An 18858-nucleotide genomic window follows, 5' to 3' on the forward strand; every position below is an offset into this window, starting at 1 on the left:
TAATTCAGGTGAAAGAATCATAACCTGAATTTGGCTGGTGGCAGCAGGGATGCAGAGAAGTGGATGAAGTCCAGAGATATTCAGGACGAGGGACTGCTGGTCTTCATCAAGGGTTGGCCCAGGGAGGGAGAGGTCAAGGACCGTCCCTTTGTGTAGACAGTTGGGTGGATGGAGAGCCATTCCCCAAGATAGGGCTCACCGGAGGGAGGCAGCAGACGGGAGCAGCTGGTCTGCGCATGTGCAGGTGAGGACGCCGACCTGGCACCTGTTGAGTTTGAGTATCCTGGGAGCATCCAAGTGAGCAGAGCTGTCAACAGGAGGTAGCTTAGACCTCAGGTAAAACATCTCGGTTGAAGATAGAGATCTAGAAGTCATCAGAAAGGGTGCGACTGGATGAGATCACCCAGAGGAGAGAGTGTGGAGTGAGAAAAGGAAAATATGTTCACAGAATCTCACACGTTCTTTCCTTCCTGCAGGGAGACATCCCTAAACCCATAAAGGGCAATTAGGCTAAGTGGTGAGCGACTTGTCCTAGCTCGTCCTCCTTCAGTGTGTGAGCTCGCTTACCCCAGCCACCGTGAACCCCTGCTGCCGGCCTATATTTGGCCTGTTGCTGTCGCTGTTGGTGCGGGTGGATCAAGCCGATTTGCCATGAGAAGTGGCTGGCACTTGTGTCTTGCACCTAGGGAGCTCAGCTGTGGGAAGCAGGTCCACATTCCGTGGTGCTGCTCAGAGGTTTCTAAATACGGCAGCAGTTCTGTGTTAGACATCTGAAGCATCACAAAGAAAGTGAGCCTGAATCATCTGAGAATGGGAACATTCGACAACGAGCTCAACAGGAAGATCCTGGGGAGAATCTGCTTGGAGAAGAGAGAGATGGGTAGGCAGCGAGGAATGCTTTTATTCTAGGCTCTGTGCAATTGTGACTCTATTTTTGGTTTTCAGTCTGCCCGGATCTAAGTGCCCCTTGTGCCCTCAGATTCCAGACTCCACCGCTGTTGCGTTGTAAATCACGACGACAAAGCACTTATACATAAGCAGTCTCTTACACTCCTAACAACAAGTCTGTAAAGTAAAAGGCAGGTGTTAGCCCCATTTGAAAGATGAGGAAACTGAGACTGGAGCTGCTTAGCTTGCCCAAAGTTGCAGAAAATATAAATGGGGCTGAAGAGCTAATCCAGTTTCTCACTCCAAATCCACTTCAACCCTGACTCTGGCTTCCACCTCTGTGAAAGGGGTCTTTTTAACCCACTGCAGAGGAGAACGACAAGAGGGACAGGAGAAAGATTTGGAAAGAAGCTTAGCAGGCGCCTCCTGTGACTGCTGTGCTCCTGACTCTTCCTTTGCTCTTCCCCATGCCCAATACCAGAAAGTTTGAAGAAAGTCATTGTGAGTGGGCAGGGGGTTCAGGGAACCAGGTTGCAGGTGAACCATAGAACCTCAGGATGGGAAGGGACCAATGGGCCATCTACTCTAACTTCTAAATTCACAGGTGGGAGACAGTGAGGGGATGAGGGGAACGTAACTCATGCACGCTCACCTAGCCAGCTGTGGCAGAAAGGAGACCAGAGCCCTCGCCTGCTGAGGTACATCCAAACGACAGTGTTAAAATAGCATCAGACACAGGGCACTGAAACAAATAAACAAAACCAAAAATATCGGGGGGATTGAAGAGCTGACCTGGAGGAGACGGTCCCTGCTCTGCTCGCATTCCCCTGTTCCTGTGCATACGTTTTCACAGGGCTCTGATTGAGAAAGTTCGTTAGGAACATTATGTACTCTCCTTCGCTTGTCTTTTACAGAAGTCATGGGAGGAGGGAGGCGGAAGTGCCCAGAAGGTAGAGTGGGTGGAACTGGGAAATTGCTCTGTAAGATTCAGGATGGTGACAATGGGATTGTTGGTTCCACCAGTTTACTATTCAGTAGGCACTAGAATTAACTGTAATGACAGCTTGCATTGTAGAGTACCTTCTCGCTTACAAATGGCTTTTATGACATTATCTCATTTGATCCCACTGACAACCCGGACAAGGCAGGGATAATTATCCCACTTTATGGATGAGAAAACTGAGACACGGAGAAGCGAAACGACTTGACCAAGCACATTCAGTTATTTAACCAGAGTCTGGACTGGAAACCAGGCATTCTTCCTTAGAGAGCTTCAACTTTGCAAAGGCCACACGGCTAAGTAAGACTTGAATCCCGGTGAGGCCGCCTCCAGAGCCTATGCATTTGACTACCGTGTTCCACTAGTCGTTCAACAGACCTTTGTTAAGCGTGTCTTGCTTTTCTTAGTTCCCTGCCCCTTATAAATATGACCTGTGTGCTCTTGCCGAGGCAGGTACTTATTAGTAAAGGCATGCTTGGCAAAGGCTTCCAGAACCCTCTCCAGACCTCAGCCACTCATTTGACCAAGGAAGCAAACATGAGCCTGTGGCCTCATTCCTGAGGCCCCATTAACACTAATTGCAGGGACTTGAACCAGCAGGAGAGTGACGCGCAGCCCGACGACGACCATCAAGTCCTCTCAGCTTTCAGGTCCGGGGCCTGAGAAGCTGTGCGCTCCATCTCCAGCCTGGCTCCAACCGGAAGGCAGGAAGTCAGATCAGACAAGACCCCTCTTCCCTTGTCTGCTGTGTTGTCCTCTCCCTTGCCCTGTTAGCATCGCTTCTTAAAAACTAGCAGCAGCTGCTGGCTAGTCTTGAAAATTGCCCAACCGTGGTAGAGGGTGTCACAAAGCACACAGGACCTTCTCGGGGCTGGACCCCTGGGACTGGCGGCTCACCCAGCAGCTCCATAAATAGCCCCTGTGATGTGCGAAAGGCGAGGTGGGGCAGGAAAACACGCCGGTGATCGTGGACCTCCCTGGTGATCGTGGACCAGGGAGTTTAAACCATGAGTCTGGGGTAAAGAGAGTTCCTGTTACGAAGGTCTAACACTGAGGAGTCCCTTTAAAAACTGATCTGTATCCCGAGTTATTTAGGGCTTTCCTCTCTTTCCCTCATTCCTTCACTCCCCCCTCTTTCTCTCAGTCCCTGCCTAGCATGCCTTTTCCATCTTGTCTGTCACATGGTATTGGATAAGAATCCAGACGGAGTTTTTCCGCCTATTTATAGAAGACAGTTGTGTTGCTTCAGCCACTACAGGAACTGGAGTTTGGTTCCGGGTTACGCTTCATGTGAAAAACCTACAGAAATGTGCTTGTTGCTATCCCAGTTCTGTCCCATCACATCAAAGAGGACTCTATGAGCAACTTATGCCTCTCTCATGTCCTTTTTAATCAAAAACTTTTTTCTGATTACAAAAGCAGTTCGTGGGGCTGGCCCAGTGGCGTAGCGGTTAAGTTTGCGTGCTCTGCTTCAGCAGCCCGGGGTTTGCAGGTTCAGATCCCAGGTGCGGACCTACGCGCTGCTCCTCAAGCCATGCTGTGGTGGCATCCCACATAAAATAGAGAAAGATTGGCACAGATGTTAGCTCAGGGCCAATCTTCCTCACCAAAAAAAAAAGTTTCGAAGACTGTAAATGTATAGCTAAAAAAGTAAAAGCCCCTCTTAATCTCTAGCCCAGAGATAACAACGGTTAACAGTTGACGTCTCCTTTAGTTTGGAGGTTTTTGCAACGATTCCTGGGAAAAGTATGGAGCACTCATTGTAGGTACCAGAGGAGGGGACAGATAGAAAAAAATGCCCCAAAGGAAAATCAGCAGGAGGTGGGCAAAGAGGAAGGTAAAGAACTTAGCCACAGTCTGCCAGCCTGGGGGACTGGAAGGAAGGGGTCTCCTGGAGCAACCCGGTGGACTTGAGCTGAGGAAAAGAACAAGGAAGATGTTTCATCTGTGGGCCTCAGTGGTCATCTTGCACGGGTTAGCATCATCATTCTGGGAGCCACACTTCCAAAGGCACGAAGGCCCACAGTTAGCTCCCAGGGTGCCGTTCAGTGTGCCAGACTCAGACCACTTCAGCATCTCAGCTGGAATGGGAAGCTGAGAGGGAGGAAGAGAAGTCAAACGTAGGAAAGACCGGCTCACCTACTTGTGGAACCGAAAGTTTTCAATCCTTACCTCGAAGCAGCTGCTCAGAACGTCTTAGCTCTGGAATCCACATTTTCTATAAACTTACCCACACCCTCCTCAAGGTTTAAACACTCAAATTAATGCAAAAGCAGCTTCAGAAAAGTGTAGCTTGAGCCAAACATCCACCTTAAGGATAAAGCAAGATGTAGACGGTTTCTGAGTCAGCAGCATGAATTCTGCCAGCCTACTTTGGGGGCTGCATCACGCACCACTGCTAAAATAAGCATGGCAAACCAAGAGTCGAGCTTTTGATCCCGTCACTCTTGCCACTATTAATGTTGCTGACACTCACTGTTGTGTGTATAACCAGGAAAATTCCCATTTTAGGACCTGGACAAACAGGTCCCCCTGGTCTTTCCCTTCTTCATCCAGTGTTCTGACAGACAGCGTGTGCTATTAGACCGTGTGTACTAACGCCAGTTCTCATGCACCTTGAATGAGGTCAGCGAGCACACTCAGCCCTTGGCCCTGCTGACTTCAGAGTGGGAGGGGCACTGCTCTCACTTGCAGCTCTAGCTCCCGGGAGTGTCCTTGTCCCTGGGACTGCCCCTCCTGCGAGGTTTTCCACGGGTGTTGGGGGGGGTGGGGGATGATGGCTCTATCTGCATTTCTCTTCTTTAATTACCACAAAAGAAAAATAAAAGTGCAGAGATAATATTGCTGCTGCTACTTGGTTATTTGATTTGATTTTACTTTGCTCTATTAGGTTTTTAATGTTGGCTTAACTAAGCCAAGGCTTCAATTTTCGCAGCATAGCCCCAAGGGCTAGAACAAGGATCAAGGAGAAGAAAAGGAGGAGGTAAGTTGAAGCATTTCTGAAAGGCCGACAGAGCCTGAAGAGCCACTTCGTGAACACCGAGTTGCCTCTCTCTGACTGAAGTCAAGTACAGACACTGCGGTCCCGTGTTAGCGTGTCGTCCTCTGGATGGAAAGGCTCGGGTAAAGTCAGAGATGACTTGGGGAATGCAAGCTGGTTGGCAGTCTGGAGAGTTTCCCAGATGCTGGCGTTAATTAGGCATACTCAGCAGATTTCCAGGAAGGATGATCCCCTTTAAAGACTCATAAATTGAATTACAAGTACGCCAAGATCTGATCAAACCCTGAGAGACTAATTTAGCAAACTCATGAGAGACGAGTATATATATAAACTAGAGAGCCATTGACCCTCCCCATTGAGAAGTATAACAACACAGCTTATTAAATATGGCAACCAATTGACTGTGTTATCAATTACGAGGGAAAAGAACGAGATTTAAACACGTCTATGGAATCCTGGAAACATGTTGTCAAGACTGTGTAGACTTAGGGATTTTATCACACTTTTAGTTCTCTAGGAACAGAACCAGCCTCGTAACATGAGACTATTTTTTTTTTAAAGATTGGCCCTGAGCTAACATCTGTTGCCAATCTTCCTTTTTTTTTCCTCATCCCCAAATCCCCCCAGTACATGGTTGTATATTCTACTTGTAGGTCCTTCTAGTTCTGCTATGTGAGACGCTGCCTCAGCGTGGCTTGATGAGCGGCGCTAGGTCCATGCCCAGGATGCAAACTGGCGAAACCTGGACCCCTGAAGTAGAGCGCGAGAACTTAACCACTCGGCCAGAGGCCAGCCCCCACAGGAGACTATTGATGGAGTTTAGCACACTCACGTTTTGGAACGTGTTTCCGACTTTTGACTTTAACTAGTTTTCAAGAACAGGTCTGCCTTAATGTGTTTAGCAGAAACACTTGTTTTGAAAGCGTTCGCAGACTCTCTCTTAGGTCATTTCCTCAGTTACCGAGCCTAGGCCTTACATTTTGATTCCACTAATGTTCTGCTCAGAGAGTTCTGACTTGAGTCAGTTGTGAGAAAAACTGGCAGTTCCCCCTGTACTGACTACAGGGTATTCAGTTACTGAAGGGGATCACCTTCATGATCCTTCTGAATTCTATGGTTTTCTGGTTCTATGAACCTATTCATAGGGAAGTAGATGAAGGGGTGGGAAAAATTGGATAGTTGAGGCAGAGGAATAAGGCGAAGGCCAGATCTGATTTAACTGACCAAAGAAATTATTTTTACTGAGAACAGAGATACAGAACTATGCATGCTGAATTTTCCCCACCCTCATTTCTCATAGGCAGATGCCACTTTTGGCAGCTATGACTCCACGGAGGCCCTCCTGTGAGACAAGCCGGGCTGCTGCTCAGAACTGTGTCTGTGCAGCAGCTCCTGCTGTGTAAGGGCCCACGTCCCTTGCACTGGTTTACCACAAACACGTTCTGCTCCCATGCAGACACTGGTTTAGACTCAATTCCATTCAGCTAAGTAGCTTGCGCTGTCCAGTCATTCATTTGTTCAGACAACTTTTACTGAGCACTAAGCCAGATGCTGGAGTAGAAGAATAAGTAAGATATTGTCCACTCACAATCTAAGGAAGAAGAAAGATGTAAAAGGAATGGTTCTCAAACGGGAAGTTCTGTGTTTTACTAAAAGAACATGCAAATCTCTGGGGACTCAAAGGACAGAAGGGACGGCCTCCAAGAACTGCTCTAGTCGTGTCCCGCAGATTTTGATATGTTGCACTTTCATTTATTTCAATGTACTTTTTTATTTCTCTTGAGACTTCCTTTTTAACCTAGCTAGGAATTATTTAGGTGGGTTTTGTTTTGTTTCCAAGTGCTTGGAGATGTTTCTGTTATCTTTCTGTTATTCTGATTTGGTTTCATTGTGGCTGGAGAACACAAAATGGCATTTCAATTCTTTTAATTTTGTTGAGGTTTGTTTTATGGCAGATCTCATAGGATATGGTCTATCTTGGTATATGATCCATGGGTACTTGAAAAGTATGCATATTCTGTTGTTTTAGGATGGAATATTCTAAAAGTTCTGATTAGATCTGGTTGGTTGATGGTGTTGCTGAGTTCTTCTACATCCTTGCTAATTTTTTTGTCTAGGTATTCTATCAGTTGTTGAGAGAGAGGATTAAAATCTCCAACTTTATTTATGAATTTGTCTATTTCTCCTTTTAATTTTATAGTTTTGGCTCCACACATTTCACAGCTCTGTCGTTTGTTGCATACATAGTGAGGACCGCCTCCTTTCGGTGTCGTGTCTCCCTTGTCATTATATATTTTTCCTCTCTGTCTTTGGTAATTTTCTTTACTGGAGTCTACTTTTTATGATATTCACATGGCCACTCATGCTTTCTTTTGATTAATGTTTGCATTACATAACTTTTTCTATCCGTTCTCTTTCAACCTGCCTATATTGTTATATTTGAAGTGAGTTTCTTATAGACAACATACTTGGATCATATTTTTTAATGTGCTCTGCCGGTCTCTGTCATTTGATTGGTGTGTTTAGACCATTTACATTTTATGTAATTATTGATATGTGAGGTCTTAAATTTGCCATTTTATTTTTATTTTTCTATTTATTGTTTCATTTCTGTTTTCTTTTTTATGCCTTCCAGTGAGTTACTTGAACATTTTTGAGAGTTCCATTTTGATTTTTCTGCAGTGTTTTTCAGCATTTTCCTTTGTATAGCTTTTTTGGTGATTGCTTAAGGTATTATACACACATAACTTATCTACTGGTGTCGTTCCTTTACCAGTTTGAATGATGGAATTATAAGTGAAATTCTTTCCAAAGTCTGCAGCATTTAACTACAAGACGTCACCTCTGGCACTTAGTGTCACTGAAGTCCAGATTTCAGACCTTTCTTATGTCTTCAAAGTTGAAGTGCAGACTGTCACCACCATAAGAAACACGGGCACTGACACGTTTAGAAAGCTACCAACTGTCCATGCTGCAAAGGGATAGACTAGATAATTAAAATCCAGATAGAACTTTCAAAATTCCAAATTTTAGCTGCATATACCAACCTGTTAAACTTTTAAGAGGAAAGTTCAAAAATAGCAAAATTGCATTGTTCAAATTTTACCTGCTGATTTTACTCTTTTGCTAACATTTCATTCAAAGGGAGAAACGGGTCGTAAATGACTCACACTGGATCGTCAGACTGCAGGTACTTTGAGTGAGGCAACAGGAATTGGTGGTTTGGCCTTAGAGAAGATGTCAGACTCGGATGTCAGATAGACGTGGGGTTGAACCCCAGCTTTGCCACTTAAAAGCTCTGTAGCATTAGATAAATTTCTTAACTTTTTGGATACTTTGTTTCCTAATTTGGAAAGTGTGGTCAATCATGTTTCCTGCAAAAGTTTGTTGTGAGGATTAAATAACACGTAACGTGTGTAAAAGGCGTAGCCTAGAGAAGGTCATCGACAAAAGTGAGTTTCCGTGGTTCATGCCTGTTGACTTTCAGAGAGACCAAATATCTGTATTTAAGCTTATGGATATTTCCAAACTAGGCATCTCTCATCAACCAAGGTTTATATTTGTTGATACCACCTGGACATAAGCACAAGGTGGCCATCACAGAGCAGAGAGGTGTGCCAGATAGTTAATATTTTGACAGCACTAAAGAAGCCCTTTCTTAAAGAGCTTTTTTAAAAAACCAATGTTTACTGATCCCTGACCATGTGGTGAGCAGGAGGTGGGCACTTTGACATCTGAGTCACGGCTTCCTTTCATTGCACCCATCTTGTCATCTCTCAGATCGAGAGAGATGAAGAGGCAGGCAAAAAGGGACCTGACTGGAAAATTAAGTCTGGGATCCAGATCAGAGCTGCCCAGGCAATTGTTTGACCTTGAAGAAGTTACTGAGCTTCCTTACTCCTCAGTTTCCTCATCTATTAAATGGGACTAGACCCGTCTTTCTGGAAGTTGCGAGGACGAATTAGGTCATGTTCATAAAACCTTTGAGGTCTTTGAAAGAAAAGCTTTTACAAACCTATGAACGGCATAATTAATGTCATCACTGCCATTATTATTGTTGATGATGGGGAACAGTTCAGCACACTGCCAACTTCAGAGTTGGGAATATTTGTCACAGAGAATGGGAATCTGAAGCCTTCCCCGTGGAGTATCTCTTAGCCCACTCTCTTTTTTGCTGGCTTAAAACGTCCCACTCCCACAGAAGTACTTTTACTCACAGAATTAGCATTTTATTGCCAGCAGTAAAGTGCGTGTGTATGAAGTCCCCTGAGCCATCAGCCTCCCTCTCACAGTGGTTGAGGGTCCCTCAGAAGTGCTTAGGCGCAACTGGAAAGATTTTCACCTACCTGTGTCCTTCACTGTAAGGCAATAATTTCTTTCTTTCTTTCTTTCTTTCTTTGTTAGGAGGCTTGCCCTTGAGCTAACATCTGTTGCCAATCTTCTTCTTTTTTCCTGAGGAACATTATCACCGAGCTAACATCATGCCAGTCTTCCTCTATTTTGTATGTGGGACGCTGCCACAACGTGGCTTGATGAATGGTGTGTAGGTCTGCACCTGGGATCTGAACCTGCAGACCCTGGGCTGCCAAGGCAGAGCACACGAACCTAACCATTACACCACCAGGCAGGCCTCACAATACCTTCTTTAACAATATGAACAGCTAACACTGATACAGCGCCCAGTGTATTCCAGTTACTGAGCTTAAAGTTTATCAGCATTATCTCATTTAAATCTCACACTAGCCTAGAACACACATCACTCTCTCACTTTCTTTAGTCTCGACTCAAAAGGAAGCTATTTATGGAGGCTTTTCAGACCACCCTATATAAAAAGTAACCAGCTCCCTCACTCCCAGTCCTTTCACCTGGCTTTATTTTTCTCCATAGTCACCATCTGACATTTTGGCATATTCTCTGTCTCTCATTAGAATGTAGGGCCTGTAAGGACTGGATTTTGTTTTGTTAACTGTCTATCTCCAACATCTAATACAGTGCCTGGCACATGACAGGTACTAAAAAAAAAAATTTATTTGTGAGCAAATTAATGACCCTGTGAGTTAGGTAAGATTACATATGCCATTTTACTGATGATGAAACAGAGGCTCTGAGATTTGCCCATGGCTACACAATAAATGGCAGAGCTGGAACTGAAAAGAAGTCCATCTGATTCTGGCCTGGTTGCTAACCATTGACCTCATGCCCCCTGCCATCAAGGAAGATCACAAAGGTGACTCTTTATTGTTGGGGCATGTTGCTGTCAGAAGCATCGTAAAGGCCGTAGAAGTGAGATAAAGGCAAGGGATGTGTCTAAAGTGTCAGATAAACTGGGGGGAATAATCAGATTCTAGTAAATGGTCCTTTCCCCCTTTGCAACATGTTTTATATTTAAACAAGATATATCAGTCAACTTTCTCTTCAGCTCTAGCTGAGAAGACCCGTAATTTCAGAGGCCTCACATTTCTCCCCTCCCTTGTCAACCTTCTATAACCTCTCCATCAGCTTGCGGGGGCCACAGGTTCCTACAAGGAGCAAAAGGGAAATAACATTATTAAACATCTAATATGCACCACCACTGTCTTAAGCATGCTACATTCTTTATGTCTATCACACGCCAATTTACAAGACAGTAGGTATTTTAAATCCACAATTTATAGATGAGAAAACTGAGGCTCCAGGAAGCTGACACTCTCCTCCAAGATGTCAGCCTCATGCTCTTCGTCTGTACAGCTGAGCGAAGACAGTCAGAGAGTGGAGTGAAGCCCCTGGGATTTTCCTCCCAGGATCTTGTTTGGTCTACTAGAAGACTCATGACAAATGCCAGTTCTTGATTATGATGTTTATTGGAGATTGCAAGACTGGAGCAAAGTCACAAGACTGGTATCTGTACCTGGCGGAGATGCATCCTCGCTGTTTTCCACTCCTGGTCCTCGGATGCTCTTCCATGAGGGAAAGACCAGGGTCCGGGACTGGTTGCTCTATACGTAGGGAAGAAGATCCTGATTAAAATAATTTATCCTGGGAGTATGGTAGAGTCAGCCCATGAGAAAATGGACCTGACTCTGGGAGACAAAAGCGAAGAAGTGTTGAAGGCAGGCAGCCCTAAGGAAGGAAAGGTGTTCAGGCTCCAGGCCAGGACAGAATTGGACCTGACACTTTCCTCCCCACTCTCCACTTTCTTCCCACTTCCTCTCCTAGTCCCCTCCTCCTCTACTCCCTTGACCACCGCCTACACACTTTCTGTATTGCGCTCCACCCCACACCCTGCATTCTAAAAGGACTCCCTCAGACAGAAACAGGCTGGGGGGAGGCGGGGAGTGCAATGCTGAATAAACATCAGAAAAGCTGCCAGCCTCTCTGGAAACCTGGGAAATGGACATTTAAAACAAAGCTAGCAAACCTTGGAAGAGTTCTCAAGCAGGGAAGGGATGTGGCCCAAACATTTTTTAAACGTGCACCTTTGTTTGACTGTCTAATTCTTTGGATACTTCCCAAAACACAAATGAGTCAATTTCAGGTTTTAAAAAAATACCAACAAACACACCGGTGCTTTGGTTTTAAACATAACATGGTCTCCTTGTATCTGGAAAGGTAGTTTTGCATGTCAGTTGCCTTTCTTTTCCCTTATCTGAAGGACTTCTTTTACCTAGGGATCTTATAAGGAAAAAAAAAAAATCAGTGATGAAAAAGCAAAGGGCAAGGCACATTCTGACATGAACAATTTCCAGGTTGTTAAGTCTCCTGGAAACATATTCAGATATGCATACACTTCATTTGATATGAAGATGTACCTTTAGCATGGAACTGGGGTTAACTGCAAAACTCAGAAATCTTTTGAAAAGTTCTAAAAGCTGAGAGTTGGTGGTGTTGTGTTTTGTTTTGTTTTGTTTTGTAACTCATTCCTGGCAAGACCTAACCTGGCCTGAATTCATTTAGTGGCAAAACCTGACCTGAGCTCATATGTTATGTGGCTATTTATAGTCTTTCTTTCCCACTTAGTGTGAGTATTCATATGTTCGCTGCAGAAATAATGTTCGATTATGATTACAGGTCTGCTGTATACCCCACAGGAGTGTTACGTAATATGCCTTATATGCACATATTATCTTTCTGAAACCTGACAAATTCTGAATTCTGAAAACCTCTGGCTCCAAAAGTTTGGGATAAGGAATTGAGGACCACCTATTTCGACTCAGGAGTGAACAGCTGTGGAAAATTTTTATGTAAGAGGGTGATGTTGGACTTAATGATCTCAGAGGTATTTTCCTGCATTAAGTCCATCATCTTCCCCTTTTTAAAGGAGGAAAACTAGTGTCCACACAGGAAGAGCCTCAAAACACACAGATGGTAACTCACAAAGCAAGGCCAGCGAGCCAAGCCATGTCTCTGATTCTGGTGAAATCCAGCCAGGGAGAGGCCCCCATGCTGTCCTGGCCTGAATTGTCTACTTTCACTGTCATGACTCTGAACCTGGCTTTCATCTACCTTTTCTTGGAGGCTGACAGAAGCCCAGGTCATATACGATTTTGTGAATCTTGGTACATTTTTTAAAAATGTGAAAATAGAGTCACAGAACTGTGGTCATGCTGACATTAAGAGGTTTTAGTAATAGTTTTGTTAACATATGATAAAAGTGCTGTATTCGTGCTATGCACAGAATAATTAGGATTGTCTTACTAAATTTATTAATATTGTTAAAAATATTAATTGATGACACATTACAGGTGGTATGGTCCAGCAATGAAAGCAAGTTTAAAATTACATAATGGACATGACCTTTCAATTCTGTAAGTATACCTCTAGGAGATCCAAATATATAACCTCGTTTGGAGAAAACATCAAAAGTGTACACTGGAGAGCTTTGAACGTGAGGCCCGGGCCCTGTGTCAGGCCTTCTGGACTGTCCCGGATTGTTTTCCTTTCTGTTTTAATGCTGATCTGCCAACTGCACAGAACTCTCAGTTTCTGAAGCTGCCTAAATTTGGGTCTTTCAAGCATGGAGTTTCCCTGCACTACGTATTTCTGTTGCCGACTTTATATCATTCTTATGTTTTGTTTCTGTACCTAATAGTTACAGAACAGACCCCCATATATCAGGAGCCGTGACTCTCCGCCCAGTTAAAAGTCCCTCCAAAGGCTCTAGAATGTCAGTGACTCTGCTCAGCCCTGTGGTGGAAGAACAAGCCGTTAGGGACCTCTGAGTCTTTATAAAGTCCGCTGAAGAAAAGACTGTCTGCTGAGCCAAGCACTGCCCGGAAGACTCTCCTCTTAACTCAGAACCTTTTTCCTCTTTGGTTGTTTCCTGCCTCTCACTATAGTTGTCTCCGTGGCAGAGGAACCACCTGCCCTGCTTCTCTAGGGGCTGAACGTAGCCAACTGACCTGGGGTTTCTGTTTAACTACTTCATGCCTGTCCTGTTTGGGTTTATTGTTCCCTCTCTGTAGGCAAGGAGACTGGGGTTGAGAGGGATTATGTAATTTGCCCAAAGTCTTAGTGCTAACAGACGGCAAAGCAATGACATCAAAATCTATGCTTTATTCCACTAGGCGTGGGGGGGGGGGGTGTCTATTCCTTCTGACTCTTACAAAGCGTTTGTAACTGATTGTTGAGTCAGCTACAAATCACCTAACTCCAGTATCCTCTGGCCTACGTTCCTCTCTCTTTCCCTCAACGAATTCATGAAATGCTTTGCCAAATGCCTTCAATTCCTTATGAAATGTGTGGTAACTCCATCAAAGTCAGAAATAAAATTAGTTCATAGAGCAAGTATTTTTTGTTGACCTACTGTGTGCCAAGCCCTGTGTTCCATGGTTTATTCTTGACGAATCTGTGTGGGATCCTAGTGATCAGTTCTTCCTCTTTTAGTAATTCACAAACTATTCCTTTAACACACTAGCCCAGAAACTAGCCCAGGATGCTCGTTGAAGTAACTAAGCTGTAGTTTGCAGAATTCAACTTTTTTAGAAAATCAAACTATTTATGCATCGCCAGGAAACTCTCTCATTCAACCTGTTACCTTAGAGAGATTACCAAGTGGTTTGGCTTCCTCATTTTTAACTTCTTCCCATTGCTCCAACAGATCTAATGGCAGAGTGGAACTTTATTCATATTTTGACTTTTATTTTTAATGGTAATGCCTCTTCTTTCGGTGGTTCCTGAGGCAGCTGTGCTGCCTGCCTTCTTCCCATCTTTCTGACCCCAGGGAAGCCTTCCTCCTGGATCTGGGATTTACGTGTTTTGTTGTGTAAAATCAACCTCCTGCATATATCTGAGCAGAGGGTCCTTTTGTAGATCTCCCTGTAGCGTTTTTCTGGTTAGGGCCACCCGCAGCTGTTTTGTGGGAATGTTCTCATTATCGATTGCTGCATGACAAACCACCTTAAGACTTAGCGAAGTAAAATAACAATTGCTCATTGTGTCGCAGTTCTGTAGGTTGACAGGGCTCAGCTGGGGAATTCTCACTCAGGGGGTCTTGCAACTGATGCAGTCTGAGTCTACTAGGGCCAGGATGGGCTTCATGGTGTGTGACCTGTGTGGTCACACAGGGGCCCATGCTCAGAAGGGACTCACGCTTCATTCAATGCCCTGCTGTTGCTGTCTTGAATCGTTTAATACTTTTTGAACACAGAGCCCCAAATTTTCCTTTTGTACTGGACCCTACCAATTGTGGAGCTGGTCCTGGCTGAGCCTGCAGTAATCTGAAGACTTGACTAGGCTGGATGTCCAAGATGCCTCACTCACAGGGCTGGCAGCTGATGCTGGCTCTTGACTAGGAGCTCCACTGGGGCTCTCACCTGGAGTTCCCACACATGACTTCTCTATGTGGCCTGGGATCTCAGAGAGAGTATCTCAAGAGTGAGTGGTCCAAGACACCCAAGCGCAAGCTGAAATGTTTCTTATGCCCCCACCTCAGAAGACCCAGAACATCTTTTCACTTGCAACACATTTGATTATTTAAGCGTCCTCAAGACTAGCCCAGGTGCGGGGCAAGGGCATCGGACTCCACCTCTTGATGGGGAGTTGCAAGATCACATTGCAGAAGAGCATGTGGGATGAGGCATTGCAGTGCTCATCTTTGGAAAATACATCTGCCACAGCACTATCTAGGGCATGTTGTTGCTTTGCTTGGGTGCTGTGCCTCTCTCAGGCTTCCTGCTAGCTCTGCCCTGCTGGTAGGCGTTCATTACCAAGTGTGGATAGACAAGACAGTTTTGGGTATTGGCCCTGTCCTGTCTTTTGGTATCTTTGTAATATGTTTACAATGAAGCTTGCTCACAATCTCTTCCACACGAGCATGTTTCTATGAGAAGTGTGCTTAAGGGGGATTCTGATCTCGAGGTGGGGTAAGGAGCTGCTGGGAGCCTTTTGAGCTTTTGCCACAGTTCCTGTTGAGTAAAAATATTGAGCTTTTCTAAATTACATCGCTAAATCTCAGATCCAAGACCTTAGAGTAGAGGTGAAAGAGAAGAAGTTTTGGGGTTTGATCATCCTGGGATAATTCCCAATTCTACCTCTTACTAGGTAGGTAAACCTCTGAGAGCTTCAGTTTCTTTCTTTATAGAGTAGGACAAATGATGCTCCCATAGGGGCTATTGTGATGATTAAGTGGGATAATGCATTAGGCGCTCAAACAGGTACTGTTATTAATAAGTGTATCACTTGTCTTTGATTCAACTTGCTCCCTTTTAGGTTTCCCTTGCCCTGGTAACTCCTAGTTGAGTAACTAGACCCACCCAGATGCTCTGGAGTGACTTACTGGTGTGGACATAATGAAAACAACCTAGGAGAGGCACGGTCCTGCAGCCTCTGTACCAGATACTGCAGTCTAAGATGTTGGTTCCCACCTGTCAATGTTGAGGGCTGGCAAAACTGGTAGTGGTGGTAATTAACATTTACCGAGTGGAGTATTTAAATTGTGTTAGGAACTTTTAATGTGATATGCTACAACTCTGTGAGGTAGGTACTGTTTTATTCTAAATTAACATTAAAGATGAAGAAATAGTAATTTGGTGAGAATAAACAATTTGTGCAAAGTCACCCAGGTGGTAAGTGGTGGGTTGGGTCCAAACCGAGGTCCCTCTGGCCCCAGGGCCTGCCCTCACCATCCTGCTATATGGCCTCCCAGAGAGATGAAAGCATTCACATACCTGAAGCCCTGGCCTGTGACCTGAGATGCCAGGCACTTGTTTAGTGACTGATTTGGGAGCTTAAGACTCTAATGTTTTACTGTCAGCCGGGTGGTAGGACTTGTTGGGGAAGAGCTCCTGAAGCCATCCAGCATTGAGGGGTTGGCGTAGATGCCCCTGGAGGCCTGTCTTGTGGTGAGCCACTCCTCCCGTTGGGGGCTGGCTAGCTTTCAGCAAGGCCTCTGACATTTGGCATTTTTCCGGGCAGGCAGCCAAGGAGACTGAGTATTTCTCTGTTTTCTTTGACTTTCATTCTTAACCATTTCCTCTCAACATAAACAAAAAAGAACTCAGGGATTTTCCCAGTGGAAATGCATTTTAAAAAGCTGTTTCTGAGGGAAATTTGTAGCTAGAGGAGGAGGGAAGACGATGCAGGGAAAGGAGGAAACAGGGTTCTTAAAATTATTACCAGAATTCAGAATCCCCTTGAGCTAGAAAGGGTCTGTCTAGTTTCAAAAGCTGCTTCAATTCCTCAGAAGAGTGGTGTTCTCTAAGTGTAAATAGAGGGGCAGCTCTGCTTACCGAGCTGCCGTGAGCCCTGAGGTGATGGCTTATCCGTGTTGTGTCTCCAAAATCCCCCTCCAGCAAATGTTTACAACGGCCTTCTCTTTCCTAACCATCCAAACTTGATGAAAAGAAGCAAAACTGGCTTAAGTTGGGATCCTTTCTCTTCCCTCTTCTGCTCTTTTAGAAAAGGTCCTGGCAGTTGTTCACAAACCGCTGAGATGATTACCCGGCTCTGGTGACCCTCCCCGAGGGGAAACACTTTTTCCTCCTTATTTAGAGAGGTTAAGAAGCAGTCCCAGCTCATGAGGCTGTGAAGTGGGGGGACGGTTGGATGGGAGGGCAGCCCAGCAGTCAAGTCCACACAGCCCCTGGATTGAGACCAGGCTCTGCCCTCGCCCAGCACGATCGGCCAACCCACAATTGCTTATACTGCTGGTAACATGCCTGAAATTCTCACAGTATTCCAACCAACCCCAGTGAAATCTCTACGATCACGCCCAGGAGAAGTTCAGTTCATTCCAGTTCCTAGTGCACTTTCCATCCTCCCTCCCGAAACAGGCTCAGGGTTCCTGGGCTCTTACTCTTGTGGAGGTTGGAAAGGATTCTGTTTACTCATTCCCTCGCTTGACGGACCCTCACACATGGACCATACTGCGAGTGTCAGAGAGCAGACGCTGGAACCAGACCACTTGGAATTGTGGCTTTGCCGTGTACTTGCTCAAGGTCACACAGCTTGTTATTGAAACTTTCCATGCCTCAGGTCCCTTATGCAGAACGGGTTAATGATAACACTGACCCCACACAGCTACTCTGAGTTTTAAATGGGTTAGTCCATATTAAATGCTTAGAACCATGCATGGTACACCATAGATGCTCAATAAGCATGAAGTATCATTGAACAGATGTTTAGGAGGTAGAAGTATGCTTGTAATAAAAGAACTCATAATCTAGTGGGAAATTCAGGGTGCATTCTTTCCATAGATCCATAGCACACAGATTTATGTGCTAAACACTGGGCCCTGGGGCATAACAACAAGACGTCCTACTGCAAATATTTACTACACCTCTTCTATTACTAGAAGAAGTGACTGGACAAGCAGTGACAATGCAGTGTGATGAGTACTGCCAATGGAGTAGAAATGGGTGACATTAGAGCATATGTGGAGGGGGACATGATGTTTGAGACTTCTCACAGGAAGTGAACTCAGAGTAGGACTCAGTGGATGAAAAGGAATTTGCCACGTGAATTACTAGAACAGGATGTGAATTGTAAGGTATATAAAGGGCAAGGAGCATGTGCACGTGCATGGGGTAGAGGGAGTAGTCCCATGGCTGAGGATCAGGGTATACGAGGTGGGAGGCAGGAAAAGAGATGGTGCCAGATTATTAAAGGCCTTGAGTGCTTTGCCGAGGGTTTTGCACTTTATCCTGTCCATAACTGGGAGCCAGGAAGAGCTGTCAAGTCTAGGAGTGATGTGATCAGGTAATTCAGATGAGACGAAATTTGAAGTCAGGGCCACTGGTTACAGTGATGTTCCTAGAGAGACATGAAGGCCTGTATTGGCGTGCTGGCCATGAGGGTGGAGAAGAGGAGGGTTTGGGAGATCATAGGAAGAATGGCAAGAATGTAATGACTGACTGGGGCAGAGTGAAAGCACAGAAATATCCTACATTGCCCTCAAAAGTGGTATCCTTCCAGCCCTTGTGGGCGTTTAGTTGGACAAGCTTGAGAAGTACCTGTGGCATAATGGAAAGAGAGTGAGTTTTTGGAACTATATGGAACTGAATTCAAATCCAGTCTCTACCATTTATCAGTTTCATGCTTAGCGTGGATAACAATGCTACCTCTAAGTTTGTTATATAATGTATAATACATGAACAGCACCTAGCACAGTGCCTGGCACATGGTGAGCACTCAGCATGCGATACTTGTGAGTATTTTGGAGTTAGATAACAAGACACCATCAGAAGTTCATGCCACACAACAGTGGTTCCTAGTCTCTTGAATATCTTCGATGGCTCAAAGACAGATTTAATTTTTTTTTTTTTTTACAGAGTTAGATGCTTTTTATTTTAAAAAACTTCAGGGGCCAGCCCCATGATCTAGTGGTTCAGTCTGGCGTACTCCACCTCTGTGGCCCAGGTTCAGTTCCCGGGCACAGACCTACACTACTCATCAGTGGTGATGCTGTGGTGGTGACCCACATACAAAATAGAGGAAGACTGGCACAGATGTTAGCTCAGGGTGAATCTTCCTTAGCAAAGAAAAAAAGAAAAGA

The sequence above is a fragment of the Equus caballus genome, chromosome 5, assembly GCF_041296265.1.
Source record: "Equus caballus isolate H_3958 breed thoroughbred chromosome 5, TB-T2T, whole genome shotgun sequence".
Taxonomy (NCBI): Eukaryota; Metazoa; Chordata; class Mammalia; order Perissodactyla; family Equidae; genus Equus; species Equus caballus.